General features: G+C 37.0%; 1 protein-coding gene across 7 annotated transcripts in view; it reads right to left on the reverse strand.

The window, feature by feature from the left end:
• The window catches only part of Rbms3 (RNA binding motif single stranded interacting protein 3), a 1,318,386-nt gene that overhangs the window by 1,085,273 nt on the left and 210,647 nt on the right, over positions 1–22,466 (reverse strand). The window lies entirely within an intron of this gene.

A 22,466-nucleotide genomic window follows, 5' to 3' on the forward strand; every position in this document is an offset into this window, starting at 1 on the left:
AAGCTGATAGTACCCATGTAACATACTGCCATCCATAAAGTAGCCTCACACAAAAGAACCAGAAGATAAAGGATTTTCAGAACAAGATTCAAAATGCATAAAACATAATGGAAATTTTGATACCTTTGAATATATTAAAATTAAAATTATATGAAAAAAAACCCAGTATGAATACAATGAAAAGGCAACTCACAGAATGAAAAATATATTTGTTGTGCACATAACTGACAATATTTTAGTACCTAGAATGTATAAAGAATTTCCACATTTCTCTTTGGAGGGCAATTTGGCTACATCTAGTAAAGTTGAAGATATTCGTATGAAAAACTTGGCAATTCCATTTCAGTCCAATCCTCCAGAGAACCCTTACACAGAAACATGGATAGGAATGTTCCTTGTAACATTGTTTATTGTGGGTGGAGAACTAGAAACATCTTAAATAGACATTTAATGGATAAATACATTATGGCAAAATTATACAAACTAAAACTATAAGGTGGTGATGACTTTAAAAACCTGCATACAAATATTCAGCATTTGTGGATGTGAAAGCATGAATTAGAATATAAAGATATGCATGAGAATAAAGAACATAATATTCATGATACTGGTTCGCCCTGAAAAGAAATAGAATCAGTAAATCTGACAAAAATACGATTTTATAAGACTGGAAGGAATATCCATGGGGGCTCATGATGTTGACAGTAAAATCATGGGTATATGTTAAAGTCTATAAAAAACTAAATTAAAAATAACTTAGGAAATGAAAGATTAAAAAAAGTAGAATAAAGTAACATGAAACGCAGGCAAAGTTAAACACACAAAAAATAGACACTCTACCCTCCACACAGGGAGAAAAAAAAAAGATTCTAAAACTGGAGCACTTATTGAACTACTTCAGCTATGTTCTCAATTCTACAAGGTAAGTCCTCACATATGGGTCAGAGTAATGCATGGATTCAGAAATTTCACAGCCACAAATTTTGGGAGTTTCAGCCACTGCTGCGTTACCTTCATTTCCACTCTTCAATTTTACCTTCTGCCACTGGGCTACGTGCAGTGTAGACTGTGAGGAGTGATCGCGAGTGTCTTGCCTGGTGGACATATTTCTGAGTTAGTCTGACACAGGGAACATAAAGTGGTATCTCCAAGAGCAAATAAAATTATATTGTTACAAATAGGTAAGAGCTCCAGCCAGGGCATAACAGGCATACTGCCTACTGGTCACTCTAGGCTGCTTTCTTTACCTAAAATAATCCAGGGTCTTTTGTGTTGGAGGGAGCCATGGATCTTTCCCCAAGCAGCAAGAGCATCTCTTCTGCACTTCTGTCTGAGAGAAAACTTCCTATGGTAGAGGGGAAAGGAAAAAAAAATATATATATATAGCAAGAACTTGAACTCTGAGGATTAAAAAAAAATGGGTCATGTTTTTGTCTCATCTTGCTCATCCTGGAGAAACTAAATTCACTTAGAATCAACAAGGGATTTAACCTCCTTGTAAAGAGGCTAAAATTTTATCATAATATAAAACCTGACACAAATACAACTGAATTTAAACCAGACTTGCTTTTGGTCTTTGTTTTTTCTGGCAAGATCTGACAGGCACTAGCACCCAAAAGAAATTAGCAATGTAAAAATATTTTCTTTTTTCTTTATAACTCAAGTTCTTTCACTTTTCTGCCCCGTATTTTCTCAGTTACTACAGCCATGGCAATTGTTAGATTGTGGGGTCTCGTTCTTTGCCACACCCCAACCCTCCACAGCAAAGTCCAGAGGCACCAGCATTTTCCTTGCTTAATTCTCCATGGCCAAGATGACTAGGATCTCTATTCCCAAAGAAGTTTTGCTACTACCCCAGCTTCCAGAGCTTAGAGATAGGGAACTTCCACCCTGTACCGCGTCAAGATGACTAGGATCTCTATTCCCAAAGAAGTTTTGCTACTACCCCAGCTTCCAGAGCTTAGAGATAGGGAACTTCCACCCTGTACCGTGTCAACTCTGCCTTCTACAGAGAGCAACAGGTTGTGACAGCTTCATGAAGACGTTACAGATGAATCTCAGCTTGCAGTGTAGATTGTATTTTATTTTTAAACTACTTCCAGCCTAAGTTGTGTAATACGAATGCATGTGGCACCTCTAGGGGAGGACTGTTTCTCTACTTAGCAGGACACTCCAGAGGTGGTGAGTTGACATTTATTCATAAGATCACACATCAGAGGTGACATCCGCCAGGCTTCATCTAACTCTTAGATTAATACCAGACGTTTGTCAACCAATATACTGGATTTAAATTGATTTTTACTGATGAAATCAGTAGCTTGTTAGTAAGTATAATGAATGTTAGATATGGACCTTCACTGGAGAACACAATGACATTCAAGGTATAAGGACAGGTTGGGTGAGGTGGTACACACCTGTAATTCTAGCAGCTCGAGAGGCTGAGGCAGAAAGATTGCAAGTTCAAAACCAGCCTCAGAAACTTAACAAGGCCCTAAGTAACTTAGTGAGATGCTGTCTCAAAATAAAAATAAAAAAGAGCTGAGGATATGGTTCAATGGTTAAGCACCCCCCCCCCAAATCAATTCCTGGTACCAAAAAAAAAAAAAAAAAAGGTACTAGGACAGGAATATAGCATAAACAGAAATCCAACACACCTGCCACCCTTAGTAATGGCTCCATAATTAATTCTAAGATGCATGTTTAGAAGATTGTTGACCACTTGATGCTAAAAAAGGAACATGGTTTGAAAATTTATGGCACAGAGGAAAGTACACATTTGCTTTAAATGAAACTTTCACAAGGTGAATTTAGAGCAGACCAAAGGAGAGACCCAGGACTTCATTGAGTTTGTAGCACCTTGTGCCTGTTTGCTTTAGATTTAAGATGCATAGAACTCTGCTTGAGACTTGCTTTCCTTATTCCACACAGAGATACTGGGAAGGGACTAGAAATCCTGTCTGTCCTTAATACTAATGGGAAGCTAATAGAGTGCACAGCCAATTTAGTGTAAGTCAGTTTTTTAGCATAAGAACTAAAGGAGACTCAAATAATGATCTGAAAAGGAAGCAGAAAAAGGAAAGTCCAGAGGATATAACTGGGCAATAAACAGTAGACAGAAAAGAGTTAGGGACAGATAGACCTACCAAGACAAAGAAGAATGGAAGGCATCAAACAGGATGGGAAATTCAGAAAAGAGAAGGCAATATTAACATATATATCCAAAACTTGAAAAAAGATAAAAAAAAATAGTGGTTACACTTACTTTCAATATCATAGGTATACTAACAGGTCTCTCCTGGGATTCTTCAGTTTTTGTAGGAGAATGTGCCTTTGTGTAGCTACTTACCATATTTAGGATTTATAAACTGTGAAGAAATATGTTGACTTTAGATTTTGTCTGATAAACATGCAAATGATGTCTAAACAGGAGAAATGGCAAAGCCAAAAAATCATGATTTTTATTTTCCTTTCAAGGTGAACAATTTTTTTTTTTTTTTTTGTAATCTAAATTCAACAACTTCAATCCAGCAGTCTTTCTTTCGGAACCTATATATATCCGCTTTTTTCAAATTCTCTTTGAACCAGCTCTAACATCCTCCTGGTTCCCTCACTAATGAGTTAAATAAATCTGTGACATGCTAGTAGTGCTTAAAATTCTTTAAAATTATACTTTGGAATAAAGTTAGAAGAGTTTCCAAATCACTTATAAGTCCTTTCCAATGGCTCCAAGAGCTAAGAGATAGAATGTTGTTTTATTACCGTGGCTCTCCAAATACCTACACACAGCTAACTATATTTCCCAACACCTACCTATATTTGTTTGGTAAGAAAAATTTTTATTCCCATTTAATATATACAAAACCAAAGATGAAGAAGTTAATTAAATTTGCCTGGATTAAAAGTATCAAGAATTCATAATCTAGTGGATGCCGTTGGAGGTTTTTTTTTTCCCAAAATTATATAATCTTTAACTTCCATGAATAGAATTTTAAAATGAAATTAAAGAATTGCTACATAAATCACCTCCATCTTAAGCAACTTCTCAGCGCCTAGACTGCATGCTGCTCCAGGCACTTGGTGGAAGACTTTCAGCTGTAGTCTGGCCAAGATCTCCACGCCTGCGGCTGATTTTCCTTCAGCTGCGAGGTGATCTGCATTCTTATCAAGAAAGCAAGAATGCTTTATGAACTTTTTTCCTACAAAATAGATGACATCATCTTGGATTTTGTTGTAACTAGGGCATTTAGGGAACAATACAATTATTATTGCAATTTTTGAGCTGACAGAGAAAGAAAGAAAATAAACCCAAGACATCAAAATGTTCTAAAACCAATATTCTCCTCAGTTTTGAGGTTCAAGCTAAGAAATGTTTTATCTTCCAACTCAGTTTTTCACTGTCTTTCTTCCTTTACAACATGAAAATTGATTTTGATATACAAAGAAAGGACTGGGAAGTAAGAACTTTAATGAGGCTCCCAAAGAAGAAATGTTGAATATTTTGAAGGCAAAATGTGTTGATTTTCAGGTCGTCTCATGCGATTTTGTCTTCTGATGTGTGTGCTATACTGTGCTAGATACAGTCACCTGAGGAACGTTGGGTCTATTTTAGAGAGACAAAATGACCGAGAGCAGATAGTTCAAAATTCCAGCATTAGATGTTGTGAGACAGACCACAAGTATTACAGAAATTTATAAAGATGGGGTGGGGTTGAGTAGGGAAAACCAGGTGGTCTGGAGACACAGGAACCTCTAATGCAGAGATCAAATTCCATTGGCATCTTGAGAAATCTATACAGCTGGAGTGCAGGAAAAGATTTCTAAGAACAAGATGTATCTCTCTTTAGAGAATTTAGACTGGAAAATGAAATAATAAAAGTGCTATTGAGTGCCTACTCTTTTCCAGGTATACAGTACATAATAACTTGCACATGTCACCTGTGTGATTAATTTCATCTACCAACATTCCTATGAAATAGAGATAATTATTCCCACTTTCCATATGGAGATGAATGATGTGGTACCCAAGATCTTAAACAGGGATTTCCAAGTTCATTCTCTGTATACGTGTACACCTGGTGGGGTGGTGAGCAATTGTGTCCCTGGAGTGAAGGTGGCCATGTCACTGATAAACCTTGCTCAGGAGGCAGAAGGGTCTCAATTTGAACCACCAGACTTGGAACTAAAGTTTTTCCTTGGGCATAATGTATTATTAAATCAGGGTGCAGGATGGAATAAAGGAAGAGAAAAGTAGAACCTGAATTATATGTACATGTTTCTTGCCATCTGAAAAGATGAGTTTGAGTTTTTGAAAACCATGTTTTTGCCCACAGTTACATACTTTTTAATAATTTCCATTTTGTTGGAATCTTAAAGTCTTCAAAATGTAAACTAATCATAAAGTAATTTGCAAAATCGTTTTATGATTTTAAAAACATGTTGAAAGGCTTTACCTCATTTGGTCTTAATAATAAAGCTGCAAGATGAGAATTGGAGGGATTATTTCTCACTTCATCCATAAGGGAAATGAGGCACACAAAGTTAACATGCTTTACTTCCACTGTCCTCAATCCCCATGAATGGCACCAGTTGAACAAATCAACTTTTTGTTTTACACAATACCTTTATTTTACTTATTTTTTTATTTTTATGTGCTGCTGAGTATGGAACCCAGGGCCTCTCCCATGTTAGGCAAACACTCTACAGCTGAGCCACAAACCCAGCCCCAAACTAACTATTTATAAATCATCCTTAGTCGGGCACAGTGGTGCATGCCTGTAATCCCAGCTGCTCAGGAGGCTGAGTCAAGAGGATCATGACTTCAAAGCCAGACTCAGTAAAAACAAGGCGCTAAGCCACTCAGTGAGACCTTGTCTCTAAATAAAATACAGAATAGGGCTGGGGATGTGGCTCAGTGGTCAAGTAACCCGAGTTCAATCCCTGTTACCAAAAAAAATAAAAATAAAAAATAAACTCATCCTTGACTCTCTCTCACTCCATTCAGCCACCATGTCCCATTAGTCCTTCATAATTTTTAAGACTCTCAAACGCAACTTCTCTACCCTCTGTCTAGACCATCTTAATTGTGGCATTCATGACATTCTCATTCCTCAACTGGATTCCTCCAACAATTTGAAATTTAACAATCTACCTCTTAGGTCACTAATATCCCATCCCTCTTTCAATTTTTCTGGCAGGTTTTTCTAAAACACTAACCTGAAGATGTCGTAGATACCACTTCAATGATTTCTCATCATTTTTTACGAATAAATACAAACTCCTTGTCAATTGACCGTTGATACCCCACTCCCATTCTCATGTTGAAGTCCTAACTCTGAAGGTGATGGGATCATACCATTGGGTCTTTGAGGGCAGATTCTTTATCAATGAGATCAGTTCCCCTCTAAAACAGCCCTCAAAGAGTTAGCTCCTTCCACACGAACAGGATGCACTATCTTGGAGGAAGAGGGCTCGTATCCGACACACAATTTGCCACAATTTGATCTTAGATATTTCAGCCTCTAGTACTGTAAGAAAGAAAATTACTATTGCTTATAAGCCATTCAATATATGGCATTATGTTGTAGCCACTTGAACAGATAAAGACAAGGCCCTTATGAAAAGGACCCCAAAGAGCTCATTCACCCTTGACTGTGTGAGGACTAAGAAAACACCATCTAGGAAATGGGCCCTGACCAGACATGGAATCTGCAGGGGCTTCAATCTTTGACTTCCCTAGCCTCCAGAACTGTAAGAAATAAATTTCTATTATTTATTGGTCATCTTTTCTTTGGTATTTTATCATATGATCTCAAAAGGACATCCAAGGTTCTAGCACTCATGCCAGCCTGGTGTTCTCTCTGATAGTTTACCCTCCACACACCAATCCCCAGTCAAATCTCCATCCTCCACACCAGATCTGCCAGCAATATCAAGTCCTTCCTTCTGCTTCCCAGGATGCCTCACCCTGGAAATCTCTGCCCATGTTCCTCTTCTACCTAGCATATTCTTCCTCCATCTCCTCATCAGGTAACTCCTATTCAGTCCTTTGAAACTCACTTTCTGTTTTCCTTTCCTCCCAAGTCTTTCCAGCTCCCTCAGCTTAGATGACTTTCCAAGTGTCCTTCCTCACATCAGAGCACCTACCAGTCTCACGCCATGCCAGGCTTTTCTGTCTGTTGGTCTCATTACTAGATTCCAGCTGTGGTATTGCATGACAGGAGCTTGTTCTTGTTCCTGTGTATTTAAATATGTGCCATTCATTCCTTCAATACAACCTTATTAAAAGAAGAGTTTCTGGTCAGAGCACTTGTGTGGGATCTGGGGAGCACATGGATAAATAAGACATGGTCCTTGTGCACTTGAAGGGAATTTTTAGGAACCTGAAAAAGGATAATAATCAAGGAAAACAAGAAAACACATGCTACATAGAGTAGGTTGACTGGTAGTTCCCATTGAAAGATGTGTCCCTCCAGAGGCTGTGAAGGTGACCTTATTTGGAAAGTGTCTTTGCAAATGCAGTTAAGGTTCCTGAGATAAAGTCATCCATCCAAATGGGCCCCAGATCCAACGACAGCCATTCTTATTAGAGAAGATATGAACGGAAGAGGACAGACAGAGGAAAAGGTGATGTCAAGTCAGAGGTGGAGACTGGACATCTAGGAGCCAAGCAACGCAAAGGATGTTGCAGCCAGCAGAAGGTAGGACAGACAAAGTGGAATAGATTCCTTCTCAGAAACCCCAGAGAAATCCATCCCACTGATGCCTGGATTTGCAACTTCCAGCCTCCAGAACTGAGAGAAAATAAATTTCTGTTGATTAAAGCAAACCAGTTTATGGTATTTTGTTACAGCAGCCCTAGGAAAGGAATTTACTAGATATGATATAATATCTAGTAGATAATATGATAATCTACAAGAAAATAAGACCTCACTTATTTTCAAAACAGTTTTGCTATATCAATTAACTTCCAACAATTTAAGGTGTGATCCTCTTTTTAGTCCTTGCACATATTTTTCCAATTATCAGACCCTAATGTGGTGATGTGCACACAGAGATGTTGCAAGTGCTTAGAAAATACTGATTGACAGAAAATTGTATTTTGTGTGATGAAGAGTAATATACTACCACAAGCAGAACAAAGCGAATACAAGTATAGAAACCTGTGCCTTCCTTACTTCTGCAGATGGAAAAAAAAAGATCTGTCAGAAAAAGGAAAGAACTGTCAAAAGCACACGATATCAAGCACAAAAACTGTGAAACACAAGGCACAGTACAAGTTGTTTGTGACAGTGTAAAAGCATAAATTTTTCATCAAGTTGGAAAATAAAGATCTACCACCTTGTCCAAATTACATGGGCCTCTCCTAACATTTTAATTATGTTCTACAATAATCTACAATTGAAGAGGGATAAGTTGGTAATTGAGATATTTAGAGCAACTTGGGACTTTAGCCCTGGAAAAAAACACTTGGTTTGCAAAAATAATTTTGTAAATATAAGTGGGGAAAATGTATGATAGGCATTATTGGCAGGAATTGACACAGACAAGTGAAAAAAAATAAAGACAAACATTCTCCTTTAATGATCTAAAATTGAGATAGCCTGCACTTCTAGTTGGTAGTAGGCATGATACCTGCTACTAAGGGATAAAGTCTACAAACTTATGTTCTATTGAAGGAGTTACAAAACTATAAAGCATTGTGCAAATCTGTTGTAGGAAATAAATGATGTTAATAGTATTGAATGTTTATTATGTGCTAGGTGCATTACAATCTCTTTTCAAAGATTAATTCATTTACTACAATTTATTATTATCTTTATTTTATGGAGGAGGAAACTGAGGCACAGACATGAAGTGAATTGCCTCGTGGCTGAGTAATCAAGAAGTGGTGGAAGCAGGACTGAAACTCAGCAACCTAGTTCCAGAGGTCTCGGCCTCAATTTTTATATGTATTCCACCTATACAAAAGGAACTTATAACAATAAAAATACCATTTTGTGGAACAAATGGATAGGTGGTAGTCCATAGCAAAAAGTAAAAATTAAGCAGCTACCTGAGTATTATACTGCCCATTCGAAAAAAAAATATAGCAAAAAAAATAAAATACTTATTTTGCAGGATTCATGTGAGAATTCAAAAACAGAGCAGGTATAAATGTGCTTATCAGAGTACCCAAAACAAAAAAAGAATGTTGGGAGCTGCCCTGGATGCAGTCCTGATGTACAGGGTTCTGAGCAATTATTGCATTCAGTCTAGCACAGTACTGTCAGGTGACAGTGGGGCATTACCCCAGCTCAAATAACAAGGAGTGGCTCGAGGAGTAGGTGTCATCCGCTGGGGTTGAGATACACTCACCTGTTCCTTTGTTATCCTACCTCTTTGCCCTTTGGGGGATAGAATGTTCCCTGGGACCTCCCCTTGTGTGTCCCCTATATAAGACTGAAGCATTCCAGGGGCTCTCTCTTTCCATGGAAGCTTAAGATCTCAGAGACGTCCCTGGATTATTGTAAAGACACTTCTGTGTGTTTGTGTGCTTTCACTGCTGTTTTCTTAAGTTATTGGAATATTCAGATTTTGTGAACCCAACATTAGGTCTCCAGATACAACAGATGGCAATAAAAGGAATTTAATAAAAACTGAGTTCTTAGAATATACATCTACAGAGACTAGCCTATGTGTCTTCTATCTTTTAAACATTGGCTTAAAATTTGCCTAAAAATGCATAAAGATCCCACTGAAAGTAAGTCCACAAGTAGTGATTACCTATAAGGGGGTAAAATGTTTTATTTCCCCAAAATGGTTTCATTTTCCTCCTGGGCACATAGGAAGGCTTTATTTCATGGCCCAAATTTTTTGTTCTTATTGTTGGTACCAGGGATTGAACCCAAGGGCCCTTAAACACTGAATAACATCCCTTTTTTATTTTTTATTTTGAGACAGGGTTTCACTAGATTGCTCCCAGTCTTGCTAAATTGCTGAGTCTGACTTTGAACCTGTGATCCTTGTGTCTCAGCCTCCTGGGCTGCTGGGATAATACGTGTGCACCACCACATCCAGGTACAGCCCAGCTTTTATACTGGAGGAGTCATGAGATCTTTTCTAGCCAATGGAATCTGAAGGAATGTAACATACTGTTTCTAAATAACAGCATCTAAAGATTCTACTTCTGCATCTAATGCACCAGCTTCTATCAGAATAACCCCCTGATTGAACAACTAGAAAGTTCATTGAAGTGCCAAAACAAAACAGGTACTAAAACGTCTGTCTGAAAAATTCAGAGATGTTTGATGGCACTGAGGAGTTAACAAGCAGATGTAAATAAAAGGCCAATGTGCTGCTGACAAGAAGAGGATCCCTGAAAATGCATGTGGGTCCTATTTTTATTAATTTAACCACTTATTAATGTGTATAAAAAAACGAATTTGGATAATAGAGAAGAAAGCAGATGTTAGGAAACTGAGAGGTTAATTGAACCTGTTGCATCATGTTAGGAGGAGAAAATAAGAAGTTCAGGTCCAAACTAGATGCAAAATTTTCATAAGATTACACACCAGACTCAGAACAACATAGAAATGGGCCAGATCTCTCAAGGTTTGAAACACAGTTTCAGATCAACTCTAATTCTTTAGCCAGAAGCTAAACAAAACCTTCTCTAGAGACAGATAACATCATTCATAGTATGTAACATTTATTAAACATGGTATCTGGCATTCGGTTTAGAATTACTAGGCATCTCAAGAGACGGAAGAGAAAAGGAAGTTAACAGAAATAGACCTAAGGGTGACCCAGAGCTATCAGATATAAACTAAAAATAACTGTGATAAGAGGCTCAAGAAAATAGAAACAAGAGAATTTCACCAGAAAATGAGTCCATGAAAACTTAAGTGGGAATTCTAGAATTTAAAAATAAACAATTACTGAAATTAAGAATTTTGCAACAAAATGGATTCATTTGAATAATGGATTAATAATCTTAAAGTTAAGTCAGTAGATAATATCCAGACTGAGAGATGGAGAGGATAATAAAATGAGGTACAGAAAAGCAAATGTCAATGAGATAGCAGAAATATATAACATACATGGAATTGAACTCCAGGAATGGAGAAGCGAAGCAATTTTTGAAGAGATGATTTCCCAAGACCAATGAAAGACATTAGCTACAGATAAAAGAAGCTCTGTTAGCTCAATACAATGATAACCACAGTTAGACACAACATAGTAAATCTAATGAAATAAAACAAAATACAAACTTAAAAGCAAAGAATACAAGATGCATTACAGTCAACAGAGCAGCAGCAAGACCGACAGCTCACTTCTCAACTAAAACAATAATACTAACAATAAAGTGCCATCTTCAAAGCACTGAAAGAAAACGACTGTCAACTTGGAATTCTATACTAAGTAGAAATATCTCAAGGATGAAGGTAAAAATAAAACATTTAATCAAAGACTCTAACTGAAGGGTTGGTCATTAATAGACTTTCATTAAAAATAAATATTAAAAGGCAGAGGGATCCAAAAATAGTCAAAACAATCTTGAAGACCAATGTCAAGTTGGGGAATTTAAATTACCAAATTATAAGATCTATTAAAAGAACAGCAAGGCCATATTCAATAAAACCATTTGGTCTGAGTGTAAGGATAGTCATTTAAAAAATCAACATCATAGACAAGGGAATCTACAAATAGATTATACATACATGGATTTCCAGCAAAGGCATCAGAGGAATGCAGAAAAGGAAGGCTAATAAATTATACTAGAAGAACTGGATTTTCACTTGGGAAGAAAATATACCTTAATATCTAAATCATACCACAAATTATTCAAGATAGATCATATATCTAAGTGGAAGAGTAAAATAATAAGGACTATCCAAGGATAAAAATGAAGTAGAGTATCTTTGTGGTCTCCATTAAGATTGTAAAGTGACTTTACTCTCAGATATTGCTAGAAGCATAAATTGGCTCAATCACTTTAAAACATCATTGAGCAATATCAAATAAAGCTAAACATCATTCTAAAGCATATTATCATTCAAGTGGTATTCTTTCTAGGGACATAGCTAAAAGAAATGAATGTTCAGGCATGCTGGTGCACACTTATAGTCCCAGCAGTTCAGGAAGCTGAGACAGGAGAATTGTGAGTTCAAAGCCAGGCTCAGCAATGGTGAAGCACTAAGCAACTCAGTGAGACCCTGTCTCTAAATGAAATACACAATAGGGCTGGGGATGTGGCTCAGTGGTTGAATGCCCAAGTTAAATTCCCCATACTCTCTCACAGAAAAAAAGAAAATGAATGCATGTGACCTCTGTATGTCACATACAAGAATATTCATGCAGTTTTATTCATAACACTCCCAAAATAGAAAAAAAAATGTTCATCAACAAAAGGATAAATGAGTTATGATATAGTCATACAATGGAATATTACAGAGAAATAAACAAACAATTTATATGGCCATCAAAATCAGGGAATCTCACACATACATTGAACAAAGGAAGACAGTTAAAGAAGACTTTATGATTCTATTGACATGGAATTCTGGAACAGGCATTGTTTTTTTTAATGATCGTCAACTAATTGGTTATAATAGAAGAAACAATAGAGATAACCATGAAGGCTGGTTATAACCAGAAAGAGCCAGGAGAAAATTTTCTGTACATGCCTCTTTCTGGGTGGTAATTTTGCTGGTGCATAAATATGTAAAACAATAAAAATGTACACTTAGAATTAGTGCATATATATATATATTACAACAAAGAGAAGGAAGTAAAAGGAAAACATGTTAAAGGACATCAATTAGCAAAACAAAGCTACAAATTTATATCAATAAATATGAAATTGTAGATGAAAATCCTTATCTTGTGAAAAATACAACTTCCCAAACTAACAAGAAATTTGTTTCAACTGGGGAAAAATAGAATATCGGAAAAGTCTTATATTGACTAAAGTAATTCGATCCCTAAGTAAAAATATTCTGACAAAGAACACTACTGGCTTAACTAAATTCCACTGACCAGTCCAAATATTTTAAGTAAGTATCACACTTACACATTAATAAAAACTTTTCATATAATAGAAAATAAAAGATCTCTTTCCAAGTTCTCTTATGAGGCCTGAACAATATTGGTAGTAAAACCTAATTAGGATATTTAAAAAATTATAAATCATAAGATAATCTCTCACGAACATGAATAAAAGAGTCATCAAAATATTCACCATGTAATCCAGAAGTGTCTAAAAAAGAATAAATATACCCTATGTTGGGTTTATCCTAGGAATGCAAGTTGGTTTAATATTTTGTTCATATTAATATTTGGTTTAGTTTGTTACTTTAACAATACAAAGAAAATCTATATGCTTTTCTCAATAGATGTGAATAATGTACTTAATAACTTCTAACATTTATTCATGATTTTCTAAAAAGTACTCTAGGAAGAACTAGAAACTCTTAATGTTTAAAGGGTTTCTGAATAACAATAACAGGATGATAATAATAATTATCATTCTGCAAATATCTTACTTCATGAAGCCTTAACCCCCTGAGATTAGGCAAAAGTGTTCTATATATATTTGTATTATAGTGATGCAATATGAGAATATTAAAGGCTATAGGGATTAAAAAGATAAATTAATAATAGGATTGCATTGTTTTTTATTTATACAATAAAGTATTAGAATTAACAAATGAATTCGACAAGCTCATTGAATTTAAGGTTAAAATATAAAAATTAATTCTAGAGTCAGGCATAGTAGTGCATGCCTGTAATCTCAGCAACTTGAGAGGCTGAGGCAGGAGGATCACAAGTTCAAGGCCAGCATCAGCAACTTCGTGAGTCCCTAAGCAATTTAGTGATCCGGTCTCAAAAATAAAAACTAAAAAGGGTTGGGGATATAGTTCAATGGTTAATAACACCTGAGTTCAATTCCTAATACAAAAAAAATTAATTAAATCAGTTCTATTGCTGAACACAAGCAAAAGAAAGTACATGGGGCTTCTGGAGTCTTGATCCAGGGTCAATGTTTCAAGAAGTGGGCAATAAACAAGAATTGTATGTATATTTTTTTTCAGTCTTCTCTTTGTCTCCATGCTGAAGGCATACAGTGAATCACATAAGTGCTATAAAAATAACCATGCTGGACAGGAAAATTAGAGAGGGCCAATGATAGATTGGCAATTCAAATAGGGTGATCCAGACAAGCCATTCTAAAAGAATGACATTTAAGAAAAGTCCAAAAGGAGACGGGGGAATAAGACTTTATAAAATGGGGGAAGAGTTTGAATTTTATATGAAGTGCATATGAACGCTACTAGATTTTACAAAGGAAAGCCATGCGTGGATATTTCATATTTCTACTGTCCGTTCTGGCTGCAAGTTTGAGATCCCTGAGGTTTAGGGGAGGGAGCAGAAGAAGGGTAAAGAGACTATTTATAGTAGTTACCATGGAAGAGGATGGCTGAAAGAAAAATTCATATTGCACAACCTCCCTCCACACAGAAAGTCATGAAAGGGGACCTTCTCTCCCTAAATGGAACACAAAGAGGGCACTTCTGGGCTTTGTGAAGTGTGTGTGAATTGCTAATTAAGTGTCAGGACAGGAGGAGTTAAAAAGAGAAAAATGCTCACCTTCAGTGTTACTGGAGAGACAAATGATTACCCTCTCAAATGAAGGCTGGCAATAGAAAAACGAACAAAGGTCAGTCTAACTAGAACCAATCCGTCTCCCACATGTATGTGTTGTTGAAAAGGGTACAACTAATAAGGAGAGACAACCACAAGGAAGTGTTTATCTAAAAACTCCATTACAAGATCTTCATCTTTCCCTGATACTACTCTGCATGCAGATTCCTACAAACACCAACTCCTCAGAACTGGGAAGTCCAGGATACCAACAAAGGAGATTCTATAACACGTACTTCTGAACTAGAATTGAGCCTGAAGGTATAAGCCCCTTCCCAGGAAACAACTAAGAATAGCCACAGAAAGTCAACATTTGGGTGCATGCCTTAGTTTGGGTTTTTCCTAGATGCCAACTCTTAGCAAGGATCCAAGTGCAAGAATTTATGCAGGAGATGCGAGAAATATTACTTAGAAAGTGGGGAAGCGACACAGGGAAGAGAAAAACAGCCTGGTATGCCAGGTCCCTTAAGAGTAAGTGGAGCTTAATCCCTAGTGGAGACTGGAAAACTGTAAAATAATGCCTAAGAGCTACACCCCACCAAGGAGCATGGGTGTTCATATATCAACTTGTGCTAGTCATCAGTTGAGGGCTACTGAGGACCAGTGAATGAGTCACTGCCAGTTTCCTAGAGCAGAGACTTAGGGAAAAGTCCTCAGACACAGAGATGTGAACATAAGCATTTGGAAGTCAGCAGGAGCTCTCTGAAATGTTAAGGCTCTAGGGATATGAGCACAGCACCCACAGATTTTGCAACATCACACCCTTCCTCTCTGTGTCAAGGGATTTCTTTACCTCTGGCCAACATTTCCTCTGCAGAGCAAAGGATTCCAACAAATTGCAAAAAAAGGAGGAACTCTTCCCTGCATCTATTTCTCTCAAAGCACTCCTCATTGATTTATCTATTACATTATTGTTATAAATTAATAAAGTAAGGCATACGTTAATTTACTTTATAGGTTTCTCAGCCACTGATTTCCTATTATCCCTTTCTATTACTCAACTCACTGACTCCTCCAGATAAATTGTCTGCAATGCAAATGCATCCCAGGCTCTTGGATTTTATTAAGTATATTAAAGGTGTATGATTTGTGCTAACAACTCAACTCATCACCCCATATTCAAAACTTAGCCAATTAAGCTCAAGTGCATACTAAAATAGGAAAGAGATTCCCAATTTCTAGTTAATATTCTTATTGCCTAATGAATTGCTCATTCTTTCTAATTCTAGTGCCATTTGCTTAATTTTCCTTTAATTTCTAATATGCAAGAAAACATGTCTCATCTTCTGTGCGTGAAAATATATTGTCTTAATATTGCTTGCTAACATTTCTTAAGAACACTGAATAAAATTGCCATAGTGAGTGATAAATTATATATACATCACCTGACAGTGCCAGGCACACAGTAGGCTCTCAATGAATGCTTGTTGAATGGCTGAAGGTGACCACAGTTATATGACTGATGCTCATGCATAAATCAAGAGACTTCTCAGTTCTCATAACTACAATTTGTTGATTCATCGGATAGCTATTGTTCTCTTGTTTTTGGTGAGCCTTGTAAGGTGAAAAAAAAATCAATGTTTGCTTTTATACTACTTCTTAGAGCTATTTGGTAGTTTTTTTATTTTTATAGTCCATTGATGCATTAATAAATTTCAGTAAAAATAGAGCCTTCAATTCACATGTTTGTTCATTCAGAATACTTATTAAATGACAGTCATGGGCCAGGTCCCATGAACAATTTTACAAGACTGCTAAGACTAAAAAAATGACCAACCCTGCCCAGCATCCTGGTCTGTGGTGAACAACTTTTATTGCTACCATAATACATACAGCCTAAGAACAGGAAACAGCACCCCAGAGGTAATCAGGCAGGTTTCGTCTCATGTGGGGGTATTTGAAATAAGTCTTCTGAATGGTGAAATGTGGGTAAAGATGTTAGATGAAGAGAACAGCATTTGTTAAGTTCTACCTTTCTTTCTTTTCAGGAAACTTTATTGCAATGTCACTATATTAGGCTTCTCCTGAGAAGACGAACCAATAGGACATCGATCAATCTCTGTCTATTAGATTTGATAGATTTCATGTTTAAGGCAGGGGGCCCTAAGGAAGAATAGCATTACCTTAGATTAGGTAGAGGGAAGTGATGGGAGGGGAAGGGATGTGGGGATAGGAAAGATAGTAGAATGAAACAGATATTATTACTGTATGTATATATGTGACTGCATGACCAATATGATTCTGCAACATGTACACTCAGAAAAATGAGAAATTATATCCCATCAATTTATGATATATCAAAGTGCATAAATGCATTCTATTATCATGTATAACTAATTAAAACAAATTTTTTTTAAAAAAATAGCATATCTGACAGTCCCAGAAATAGCAAATTGTACTTTAATTTTGAAGAAAAAAAAACAAAGTATTATTGATTGTTTATAAAATTTTACTTAAGGATACTAAATCTCATATAAATGAGAAGGAGAGAGAAATTAAAAGGAAACTAAACAATCGACTTATGGCAAATCCAAAATTGGTAGGGTAGCCTGGCAGTCTGGAAATTCAGGTTGAAGCTGATATTGCATCTATAAGTCTGAATTGCAGGTTGAAGTTTGGAAACAAGCAAGATGGCAGAGTTGCCACCTAGGGGTAGAATTTCTTCTACTTTTGGAGACATATGAGTCCTTGCTCTTAAGATCTTCAAAGAATTAGATGAGGGATACCTACAGTATGGAGAGTAATCTGCTTCATTCAAAGTCTGATGATTAAAAGATTAATCACACCTAAAAGATACTTTCACAGAAACATCTCTACTGGTATTTGACCAAACAACTGGGCACCCTAGCCTAGCCAGGTTGGCTCATAGAGTCAGCCAGTGGTGTCACGGAGGAAGTTTTGTTCCAAAAGCATAATTGTCAATCAGCAAAGTCAGCATGACCTGAACCTTGTTAGAAATGCAAATTCTTGAAAGTTCCATAGACCCCCTCAAATCTGAACCTCTGGGGTAGAGTCTAGCAGTATTGTTTTAACAAGCCCTTTGAGTATTTCTGATGCACCCCAGAGTGAGAGGACCACTAGACCAGAGTATATTATTTTCACCTTTTAGGTTGTAAAACAAAAATGTTAACAGAAAAACAGGTTATTAATTGCCTGATATTTCAAAGGCTTCAGTCACTTGATAGATTTTCATGTTTAAATGGCATTATCGGATAGTCCCAGCAATATCACATTGTACTCTAATTTTGGAGGAACAACAAATGAGAGTACTATTGATTGTTTATAAATCTTTACTCAGGGATACCGAATAACAAATCCATTGAACTTTTTCCTACATCACTACCTCTAGCTCTTTAACTTTGAGACTCTTAAGCTGGCTTCAATTTCCCTGAAGAAGGTCAATAGGACCCACATCAGAATTTGCCTCAAGATTTTCAATACTCCTTTTGAAGGTATTGATCATACAATGGAAACTGTTTCTAAACTATTTCACAGCACTTCAGAGAAAATATACTGAAGTAACCAATGGGAAGGGTTACTGTCTGAACTCCTTTCAGGGACTTAAGTACTCCATTCATTCATTGACCCCCAAAGCCCTATTTATCAGTTATCTATGGTAACAATAATGCTGAATAAGAAAACAACCTTAATAGTTCACAACAATAAATGTTCATTGTTCACGCATCTGAGGTGGGTGGCTAGCCTGCTGCTGGACTCATTCACATGTCTAAGGATTGACTGGCCATTGGCTGATCTGGGATGACCTCAGCTGGATGACTGCAATTACCATGCTCTACTATTTTGTTTCAGGCCTGGATTCTGTGCCCCTCTCTATGAACTTCAATAGTTCCCTATACATAATTCCAATTACAGTACGTCTTACAATAAATTAGCAAATCAAAAGAAAGCTGAGACAGATGCTCATAGCACATATGGGGTGTTTGATTACTAAATCATTGAAGAGCTACACTCTCTAGCATTCCCACCCATGATGTTCTTGGGATGAAGGCAGAGGGGAAAAAAAGAGTGTGCACATATGGAAAATTCTTGTTTGAGCCTCTGCTTGCATGAAGTCCACCAAGAGCCAGAGCAAATCAAATGGCTAAGCCTAGAGTTGGGGCAAAGAGGCTCTGCAAACTCACGGAAATGGACCAGATTCATCCAGAGAAAGAAAAAGAACAGAGGCCATGTTCAATAGCTAACTTCCTTTCAGATTAGAAAACCCTACCCTATCTCCACTTCACCCCCTTCACCTGCCCAGTTTTACTTTTTTATCCAAGATGTCACTTTCCTGGGAAACTTCCTTTGCTAAAGGTTGGATTTCATGCCCACCCCCCACCATGAGCTTCCACAGTTCCTTCTACATTCCATTACTGTAGGCCATCTGATAAAGTCATGAATTAGCAAAGCCAAAACAGCTGAGAGAAATGCTCATAATATACATTTAAACAACTTTATGTTTTTTATTGCTAATTGATTAAAGAGCCACACTAAAGATTTATTGAAGTCTTTTTGAGATTTTCAACTTCTTGAATAAGTGATGCAAAGTTCAGTTTATTCTGAAGACTGATTTTCTTCATCAAAACCAGACACATATGCTTTTCTATATTATAGGATCCCTTCTACCTGTAATATTTACCCTCTGTGCTAAGCTAAAATCTCATTTTGATCTCTTCATCAGAATTAGTAACTATCCCGAATAGTCCCATAGCACTCTACTTATCTTCACTAGAGCACTAACAATTCAGTTTTAGAATTGATGATATGAGGACAACAGATTATTTCCATTTATTAATGAAAAGCTTCCAGTTAACTGCCAGAGTGTGCCCCTCAATAATGCAGGGATGGAAAGGAAATGTACACCCAGAGTGTCCATTATTGACTGGTGCCCAGGAACATGGATGAACATTAGGAGAAGCCTTGTGCTCTCATCTTTCACCAATTAATTCCAATAAACTTAAGTAAACTCTCCTAGGTCCTGATTCTAGTTTAGGAGCTTTAGGTCACTAGAACTCCATTACTTTGGACCCTGGATTCTTCCCTCAGGTCTTTTCATCTTTTTGTACCTTGATGATTAGCTCCTTTCAATCACTGCAGCAATACCAAGACCACCCACCACCAGTAAAATACACCCAAGGGCTCTGGGCTGAGTTATTTTATGACAGCCTCCCTCAACCTCACCTCCAAAGACCATTTCTTTCCTCCAAATTACTTACCTCTATTTCCTATCACTGAACTTCTACCGTCCTATTCAGTTCACAGTAATCTTTTAAGATTTGCTCTTAGTTCTCATTATATCTCTTTTTAAGCCTCTCTTTTATAAAATATACATTTCCCATCATATTCTAGTTTTTCAAAACTTGTGTTTTCCATCTCTATTTTCTTCTTGGGAGTTCTAACAGCAAAAGACCTGTGTTCTGCTTATTTACCTGACAGTCTGAAGTGGGAAGTGAGATGATGGAATATTTAAAAAGGAGAGAGACGGGGGTGGGGGGGAAGATGGGGTGGGGGATACAGATTCAGCAAGTACACATCATTAGCAGGAAGCAAGTTGGTCCCAGGAGTGGTGATTAGTCATTTAAAGAAATAATAAGGATGAAAACCATACAGAGAAAAGCATTAAAAATAATCACTGACTTGCCAATTTTGTGAAGTCAATGGCTTGCAAGCAGTTTGATTCATAACATAAAAGAGCCTTTTAAAAAACTTAACAGACCAAAGTGCTATGCAATTCCTTAGTCAATCCTCCCAGGGGCAATAGAAGAAAAATCGTTTCCATTCAGAAAAGGGATTTCTATCATACGTGGGGGTGGTCCTCAGGGCTCTGTCCTAATTTTACATTCTCTTCCTAGGAGATGCCATTCAGTTTCATGGATTATACTTCCATACTAAGATATGGACTCCTCTAATCCCTCTGAATTCCCAACCCACGTAGGCACCAGCTTATTGTAGGTTTCCACTGGGATGTTTCGAAGGTGCTCTTTCGTTTTCACTTGTCTCCATAGACACCCTCCTTACCCTTCTTCACTCTGCTCTTGGCTCTAGGAGACTGACTCTCTGAACTTCGTCAACCTATTTCCTCAACCTTCTGAATTCTAGGTGAGTTTAGTGAGTGTCGGTGGCAGGAGCACAGAGGAGGAGAGAAGAGAGGTCGGGATCTTTAGTCCCCGAGTTTCCTTTCCATCAGGGTCTGTGTAGACAAGTCCACATATTCCACATGGGGGTGGCCTCTTTCCCACTGCTACATTAAACTCGGAAAAGCATCACTTCTCTTTGATTTTATACTTAGATATATGTCACTATCAATTGTTGATTTCATTTTACCCTGCCTACAACTTTGTTAAAAGGCTCTTGACTTAACTGTCTTTAATTTCTCTGAGAACACATCAGTATCCAAATTCACTTTATCCAAAACTAGATTCCTCATTTCTCATCTCTCCATTCCAGCATCTTCCTTCTGAGCCTTCTCTTGTATGATCTGCCACAGTGAATGGTTCTACTATTTATCCTCCAGGACTCTCCAGGAGGCTGGGAATCATAGATGGCTACTCCTCCTCCCAATCATTACAATTAGTGAACTTGATAAATCATCAAATAACATGCATTCTGAGACTCTCTTACACTCTTTACTTCTCTTGAACCCTAGTCCAAGCCAACATCATCTTCTACCAAGTTTACTATGGCAAATGTGAATGATCTTTGTGCATTTGATCTTGATTCACTTTAATCCATCCTGCACAATACAGGCAGGATCATCTTTCATGAATGTAAATATGATTTACATTTCATCTGCTTAACACTCTCCAATGCTCCCCACTGGCTTCAATATCAAGTCTACATTTTCAAAGGGTCATTATTTTCTGACTTCCAGTTGTTTCTATAACCTCTTCCTTCACAATTTACTATACCCTCTTTTTTTTTTCTCCAAAATTATTCCATACCAAAGCTTACCACGGTTTTTCACCTCCGAAATTTGGTACATGCTGATTCTCTACCAGAACATTCTTTCCCTCCCTGGCAATCCCTTTTTACCTGGATCACCACTAATCAAGAATAGACAGCAGGCTCAATCACAACAGGGACTATGTCTATTGTGCATCCCATTGTACTCCTAACACCTAATATAGAACCTGAAACCTGCTGATATAGAAAGCACTGGCCAAAACTGGTCAATGAACACTAAAAATATGGCAGGGTCTGAATGATAATAATTTGGCATACATATTACATTAACCAAAACGTCATTAAAATTGAATTTATGCATTTCTTATATTGTTTAATGTTGGTCAGTTTCACATTAGAATTTATTAGGAAATTTAAAGTTGCATATATGAGTTACACTGTATTTCTGTTGGAAAGCTCTAGGTGATAAAATATTTATTGAATGAGTGAAGGTGAATAATTGAATAAATGTATAAGAAAAATCTCTAGTTTCCAAATTTGGCTCTTTTACCTTTGAGAATTTTCTCCAAGTCTGGGTTAGTTGTTCCTTTTACATCTTCTCAAGGTACCCTGTAATTTCTCCATTATGACAATGATCACAAGGCACCCAAATCCTATTTTAACATTCATGAAGGCAGGAACTGTATCTATCTTTTTCAACTTTGTTCACCAGAGCCTAGTGTTATGCTTGGATCTGGAAAGTCCCCCAAAATCTCGTGTTAAAAGCATGATCCCCAATACAGCAAGGTTCAGAGATGGAACATGTAGACTAGGATTGGGTCATGAGCTCTCTGACCTTGTCCATGAATTAATCCATCAAATAGATAGACCCATTGATAGCT

Source organism: Ictidomys tridecemlineatus, chromosome 2 (assembly GCF_052094955.1).
Source record: "Ictidomys tridecemlineatus isolate mIctTri1 chromosome 2, mIctTri1.hap1, whole genome shotgun sequence".
In the NCBI taxonomy this organism is placed as follows: domain Eukaryota; kingdom Metazoa; phylum Chordata; class Mammalia; order Rodentia; family Sciuridae; genus Ictidomys; species Ictidomys tridecemlineatus.